The sequence below is a fragment of the Physeter macrocephalus genome, chromosome 12 (assembly GCF_002837175.3).
Source record: "Physeter macrocephalus isolate SW-GA chromosome 12, ASM283717v5, whole genome shotgun sequence".
NCBI classification, from domain to species: Eukaryota; Metazoa; Chordata; class Mammalia; order Artiodactyla; family Physeteridae; genus Physeter; species Physeter macrocephalus.
This window is the reverse complement of record NC_041225.1, coordinates 51,794,165-51,801,509: the sequence shown is the minus strand read 5'-3', so window position 1 is coordinate 51,801,509 and position 7,345 is coordinate 51,794,165. Positions and strand designations below refer to the sequence as shown.

The following is a 7,345-nucleotide window of genomic DNA, read 5'->3' as shown; positions in this document are numbered from 1 at the left end:
ACTTCAGTTTTATCCTATGCCTGCTGTGCTGATTATGGCCACAAGAATATCAGAGGCAAATTAATTCTGCTCCTGACTGGCTTGGAAGAAGAAGCTAGGATTTCACAACATCAGGTGAGAGTTTCCAGAGTTTCTAACACTGGTGAGAGTTTCACTTTTTTTCCCTTCATGGTATCCCCTTATTAAGGCAAATAAAAAGTTGTCCAGTTGTACAAATGGCAACAAAACTCTAGCATTAGAAATACATGGAGAACTAAGGATTCCAGTTACTTTCCAAGTTCATCATATTTCTGTTGGTCCAAGATCACACTTGGAATCTCAGAAAATATCTCCACCAGAAACCCCATCATCTTTCACAAACTGCCTACTTGCAAGTTTGTCAGCCACAATACACTAAAGGAAAGTTTTATGAAAAGATTTGTTTCACTTAGCTTTTTAACCAAGCAAGAAATTTGATATTATGAAATGGAGAAATCATACTCGTTTAAAGTTAATAGTGGCCTTACAATAAGCTATCCCCAGCATCATTCACAGCTGCTTGGATTAAAGACCTTTTGATTTGGGGATCTGCCATCTACTGAATACCTCTTCCCCAATAAGTCAATAATTTGCCCTCAGATGAGAATAATGATATTTTATGGTATGTTTCCTCTTATGTTCAAGTGCAGCCATTGCCAGTGCTGGTCTGAAGCCTCCTACTTACGAGTTACACCTTTGTTTCTTGTTGGAGCCATTGGCCCTCTGGCCTGATGGTTTTGCATATGACAGAGAGAGATTTATAGCTTCCTCCAACTCCCACCCACACCCCACCCAAAATACTGGGCATCGAACATTGGTGCTGAAAGTATGGGAACTTCCTCTTTGACCCTTGGTTAGATACGGTTATAGACTGCATCTACCCTATTTGAAGTGAGCCAGTGCCTTTCATTCCACAAGATACAGTCACTGAAGTCTCATAACTGTACTGGAGATGTCAAAGATACCATCTATTATGCCATACCTCTTCTCATGAAGTGAGTTGTGCTCCCATCACAACTTATGCATCATGACATAGCCCTTCCCCTTCCATATTGTGGTAAAGCTTATTAGAGCCAGAAGTGATCACCTGACCCAAGCTTGGCCAATCAAATTCTTTCTTATGGGAATTTGGAACTGGGACACAGAGCCTCTAGCCAATCTGTTCTGGGTACTTGAACATGTGGGTCACATAGTACACTTTCTATATTATAAGAGTAAATAACTCTAAAGAGAAAAAAGGAAATTGGTGGATACAAAGCTGAGATGCAATGCAAAATGCAAGAGATAGAGAAATCAACATTAACTGAACTTTGGCTCATGTTACACACTCAATGTGGGTCACCTGGGATGCTGTGTTCATTGTAGTCTTTCAAGCAGACTAATGGGAAATTTATCTTGACACATGCTTTCCAGATCTCTGAGACAGGAAAAGAAAGGTAGAAAACTACACACCAGCTCATTTCCACCCCAAAGTGACAATGTCACATCTGCTTACATTTCATTAGCAATACCAAGTCACATAGCTCTAACTTCAAAGGGTGTGAGAAAATGAAATCCTACCATGTTCCCAGAGGGAAGAAAACTTTAATATGACTTCCATGCCATCCTTAGGCTTTTTTCCCTCCAAATAAAAATATATAACCATCTTTTCTTGGCTTCCTGCTCTTCTCTGAAACTGTTCTTACCATGGTCACTAGTGACTGACATTTGTTAAATCCAATTAACACTTTTTAGTCCTTATTTTACCTTCTCTTCCACCTCTCTCTTTCTCTCTCTCTATTTGCTGCGATAAATTATCCCCTAACATCATTATTTTCTCCAGCTCAGGCTTCAGTGATACCACTGCTTCCCTCCAATATCCTTATCCATTCTTCCCCTTTCCCTTCTTATGACACCCACACAACCAAGCGCTCCCTATGGCCCACTAAAGTCTGTTTCTCATTACTCCTTAGTGAATTATACCACCGTTCCCCAGTCACCAGCATCGAAGTCTGGATGTCGTCTGCAGCGTCCTCCTCTCCTTCCTCTGCCCTATATTTTGGTGACCAGGTCCTTGCTACGACTTCTCACTTGGTTTACTTCCACAGCCTCCTAAAGGTTCTCCTTCCACCAGCATCAGCCCATGAGTCTTATTCTGCACAAATGATTAGGGTCATCTTTCCAAATATTATTATGTCACCCCCTTGCTTAAAGCGTTAATGGTTTCTAAATGCCTTAAACTATTGTCCAAAATCCTTCAAGTGCTTTATAAGGTCTTCAAGATCTGCCCATGATTACTTCACCAGTTATATTTATGGCCTTGGCCCTCTCCCTCTGAGTTATGCTCTGAATCACCTGTATTTCCCAGAACTGCCCCTGATGATTCAAATCTCCATGTCTTTGAGAATGTGGTATTTAATAGACACCTTTCCTTCCTATTCAGGTTAACTCCTCTGAGACTTAGCTCACTTATCATTCCTTCCAAGTAGTTTTCTTTGATCCTCCCGGTCCTAATCAGAATCTCCCTGCCATGTGTTCTAAGAACAGCTTGAGCTTACCTCGATCTCAATAGTAGGTTACCACAAATATGTTTTTCTAGTTAACATTTCACCTTTCTTCCCTACTATGAGTTCCATAAGGAAAGACTCAGCTTTACTGACTTTTGTGTCCTCAGGGTCTAATACAGAGTCTGACACATATTAGAAGCTCAATAAATACCCATTAGGTGAAGTAATTAATCAATTAAGCCCTATATCCTTATGAACACCAAATTCTGAAACTGTGCTGGGGGGGTGGGGGCAGAAAGGAGGAAAAATGTGGCTTTTATACATATACACACACACACATCGCCTTAGGCTAATATATGGAAATATGGCCTATATAGTTACCTCTACAAAGTAATTACCCAGCAATGATGCCCTGTCCTGGATCTCTGGGTAGTTCATGCTGCACTTTGTCCTTCTGTGATAAATGCCTTGCTTTTGCCTTTGAGATTCAGTTTGAGGGACAAGTGACTTATCTTGTACTAAGAATTCATATTCCTTAGAATTGTGTGTTAACTTGTTTTTATAAACTAAACATATCTATTGAAGGCCTATGTGTTGGTTTCCCTGGAGATACAAAATTCCTGCCCTCAAGGAGTTATAGCCTAATCAGGGAGCTAAGTTCTCAGCTGAATGGAAAGAGCACTTACTGTAAAGAAACAGCATTGCAGAATAGGAAACAGCTTGAGAGCTGAAGTCTGTACATCTCAATCTGAGTCTCAGCTCTTGCCTAATATCACAGAACACCTGACCAGCATTTACCTCTCTTTTCTATGACTTCATTTTCTTATTTGCAAAAAGTGTAAAATAATAAGATAATATTAAAAGATAAAATGTAGATTATGATAATAATAGTAATAATCTCTTACATGAAGTTTAATTGATATGAAAGTACTTCATAATAATAGCTATCATTTACTGCACACTTTACTACACAATCACTTAGATTCTTAATTTTACATTCACATTCTTAATTTTATCTAATTCATGTAACAAGCTGATGTAGCATTATAATCTCCATGATACAGATGGAGAAATAGTGGTTCAGAGAGGTTAAGTAACTCATCCTATATCACACAGCTGGAGACAGCAGACCAGGATTCTGGTCTGCATCACCCCAATCTGTATCACCCAAAGGCCAAGGATGCTAACCATTATATTATACTGCCTACTTTCAAACTGCCATGTAAATGTAATTTATGTACTCAGTTGTTCATATATAAGCACTATGATGAAGTAGAGCACATGCTATAAATGCAAGTTGCCAATTAACCAAATTGTTTAGATTTTTCCATCTGTACAATGAGTGAGTCGGATCACATTAAATGAGACACTGTATCAAGCACTCTGCACAGCAGAGAGTACAGTATTCAAAAATGCTAGCTACATTATTGCTAAGTTTCTTTCTATAATTCTGTGACATTTCATTCACATACAATTTTTTCAGAGGGCTAGGGTAACAAAGCATGGGATTTATATCAGAAGATACAAACTTACAAACCAGGCACTTATTTATGGAGGCCCTGAAGGCATTGGTAGTTTTGGGGGACTGTAAGGAACTCATGTTCAGATAAGCCACCACAATTATCCAGGAGACTTGTTACCATTTTGTAGGTGCTGAGAATCTGCTCGCAACTTTTTTAAACAGCCCAGGCTCGGAATTCATTCTCCAGCTAATTAAAAGCACAGTGTGTTCATGTTTTTCCCAGTGGACTCAATGCTACAGGAAGAGAAATTTCATGTTTTGTTTATCTAGTAGGAAGAGGGTAGTGGAATTGGCCGGGTGCGACCACCCTATTCCAAGAGCACCAAAGTATTTTTTTAAAACCCCAGCTTTGAAATTCTCATTTGTTGTAGACTGTTGGCCACCACCACCCTTCTTGTGTAATAAGCTCAGCTTATGAGCTAAAACAAAGCAGTCAGAGATAAACAAGCATTGTTGTCCACTCAGAGAGCCAGATAGACCAGAAGACAAGAATCCAAGGAGTAAGCCAAGATTTTAGGGCCTGATATGCATCAAAATCTAGGGCATACAGAATGAGTCATGATTAAAGTTAATGCTATCTAGAAAGAGTCTGAAAAGACAGGAGTTAAAACATCATACAGGGCTTCTTTCAAACACAAGCCTAGTTAACCCTCACAACCTTGAGGGCATAGGTATGATTAAACTCAGTTTATAGATGGAGAAACTGAGCTTCAGAGAATTCAAGTGACTTGTCAGAGGTTACAAAATTAGTAAGAGATTTAGGGGAAAGGAGATAGATAATTAAAAGTAAACAATTATGTGAATTTTTTTTAAAGATTTAAACAAAGTGATATGAGAGAGTAATCAGAGGTAAGGCTAAGATTAGCTAGATGGAGTATACATTAGATATACCATTGAATAACAAATTACTACAAACTTGGCAGCCTAAAAAATCACATATTTATTATCTCAGTTAATAAGGAAATTCTCTAGCAAAACAGATTCTTAAATAATGTAGCATAATCATGCAAGTCACAGTACATTCCTTTTGCCACATCCTATTGGTTAGAAGCAAGTCACAAGTCCATCCATACTCAGAGCAGGGGAATGCACAAAAGCATGAATATCAGCAAGCAGGAATCATGAAGACCATCTGAGAATCTCAAAGTTTAAAGATTCTATCCAATAATTTTACATAGCCTTAATTTCATAGGTATGTAACTATGCCTACTAGCCTAGGCATAGTTCTACAATACATGCATAAAATGGACACATCTACGCAATATAAGAGAAAACAATATTCTGTTATTGGTTGCCCTATATATCCTTTTATTTATGTATTTTTCCTTTTTTTGCAGGCTATTCTGAGATGAGGTAGAGAATCTTGAAGGGCATTCTGTTATACCAATGCTAGGATCACCTTTTTCTTTTGCTCTTGTAGAATTTTGCTGATTTCACTATTTTAATAGAATCATGAGAGAATACTGGTTCCACAGTTCTGGCCCCTCCTCTAGAATTATGCTGGCAAACCAACTTCTAAATATTAATTTCTAAATCATGTTAGAATTTTTAAATACCAACCAATGTATATAAATTATTGCAGCCTCATAATAATCTGAGCACATATAATGGCTGCTTCATTTTTTTATCTAAATTTTGCATAAATCAAGCTTATGTGGTAATATAACAGCTTCTGAGAGGAAGTGTCAATTCTATAAGTAACTGAAGCCCTCAAGGTCCCATACACCTCTGCAACTGAGGGAGTCCCTAGTCTAATACCTACTATTCTCTTATTACCCTCAGATAATTTGATAATTAAATTATTTGAATGGTATCCCAAAGAACTACAAATCTCCAAGGAAAGATTTTCATTCCAATGAGTGCATTCTAAAGAATACTGCTTATAAAGATGTTAAAAAAAATAAAAATAAATAATATTGCTTAGACAAAAAATAGATTTATAAAGGGAACTTGGAATTTTTAAAATACCGCTGCATTGATTTTCTTCAAATTTCCTGGGTGCAGAAATAATCTTTTACTGGAAGAAAACTGTCACTTTGTTGAGAATTTAACGGAGAAAGCCTATGATCTGAGATTAGATTAGCCTTAAGATCTAACCCCAAATTTTCTGCACTTGCTTAGTTTCTTTTTTTGTAATATTTGGATAATCCCCACCATAGGATTTTTGTAAGAACTTATGAGCTCAGTCAGAAGGGCACAGAGATGCTTCTGGAAGTAACATCACAATGGCTGCCCAAGAAGAACCCTAAGTTCAGTTCAAACTTGTATTGGTTGGTGATGGTGGTACTGGAAAAACTATTGATACATTCGTGAAACATCATCTGACTAGTGAATCTGAGAAGTATATAGCTACCTTGAGTGTTGCGGTCCATCCCCCTGTGTTCCATACCAACAAAGGACGTGTTAAGTTCAATGTATGGGATACAGCTGGTCAGAAGAAATTTGGTGGACTGAGAGATGGCTATTATATCCAAGCTCAGTGTGCCATTATAATGTTTGATGTAACATAGAGAGTTACAAGAACGTGCCTAACTGGCATAGAGATCTGGTACGAGTGTGTGAAAACACCCCCATCATGTTGTATGGCAACAAAGTGGATATTAAGGACAGAAAGGTTAAGGCAAAGTCATTTGTCTTCCACCGAAAGAAGAATCTTCAGTACTATGACATTTCTGTCAAAAGTAACTACAACTTTGAAAAGCCCTTCCTCTGGCTTGCTATAAAACTGATCAGAGACCCTAACTTGGAGTTCATCGCCATGCCTGCTCTCACCCCACCAGAGGTGGTCATGGACCCAGCCTTGGCAGTGCAGTATAAGCATGATCTAGAGGCTGCTCAGACAACTGCTCTCCCAGATGAAGATGATGACACGTGAGAAAGTGAAGCTGGAGCCCAGAGTCAGAAGTCTAGTCTTATAGGCAACTGTCCTGTGATGTCAGTGGTGCAGCGTGTTTGCCACTTTATTATATAGCTAAGCAGAACATGTGCTTAATCTTTGGGATGCTAAAGGAGATGAATGGGCTTTGGAGTGAATGTGGCAGTTAAAAAAAAAAACCTTCATTTTTTGGACCTGCATATTTAGCTGTTTCGCAACACAGTTGTTTCCTCCTTGAGTTTCTAATATAAGACTGTTACAGTCACATCACTATATTCAGTGGTAGAATCTTGTTTTTTACTGTCATTCCCATTCCTTTTCATTTAGAATCAGAATAAAGTTGTATTTCAAATTAAAAAAAGAATTTATGATATTTTCATGAGAATTAAATAATAAATATAAATGTAACAAATATAACAAATAAATGTAATAAAAATAATCAAC

The 7,345-nt window shown here is 37.9% G+C and overlaps 1 pseudogene; it reads left to right on the top strand.

The window, feature by feature from the left end:
- The first annotated feature begins 6,215 nt into the window (after positions 1 to 6,215).
- On the top strand, positions 6,216 to 6,901 carry LOC102994190 (GTP-binding nuclear protein Ran-like; annotated as a pseudogene).
- Positions 6,902 to 7,345: the final 444 nt, after the last annotated feature.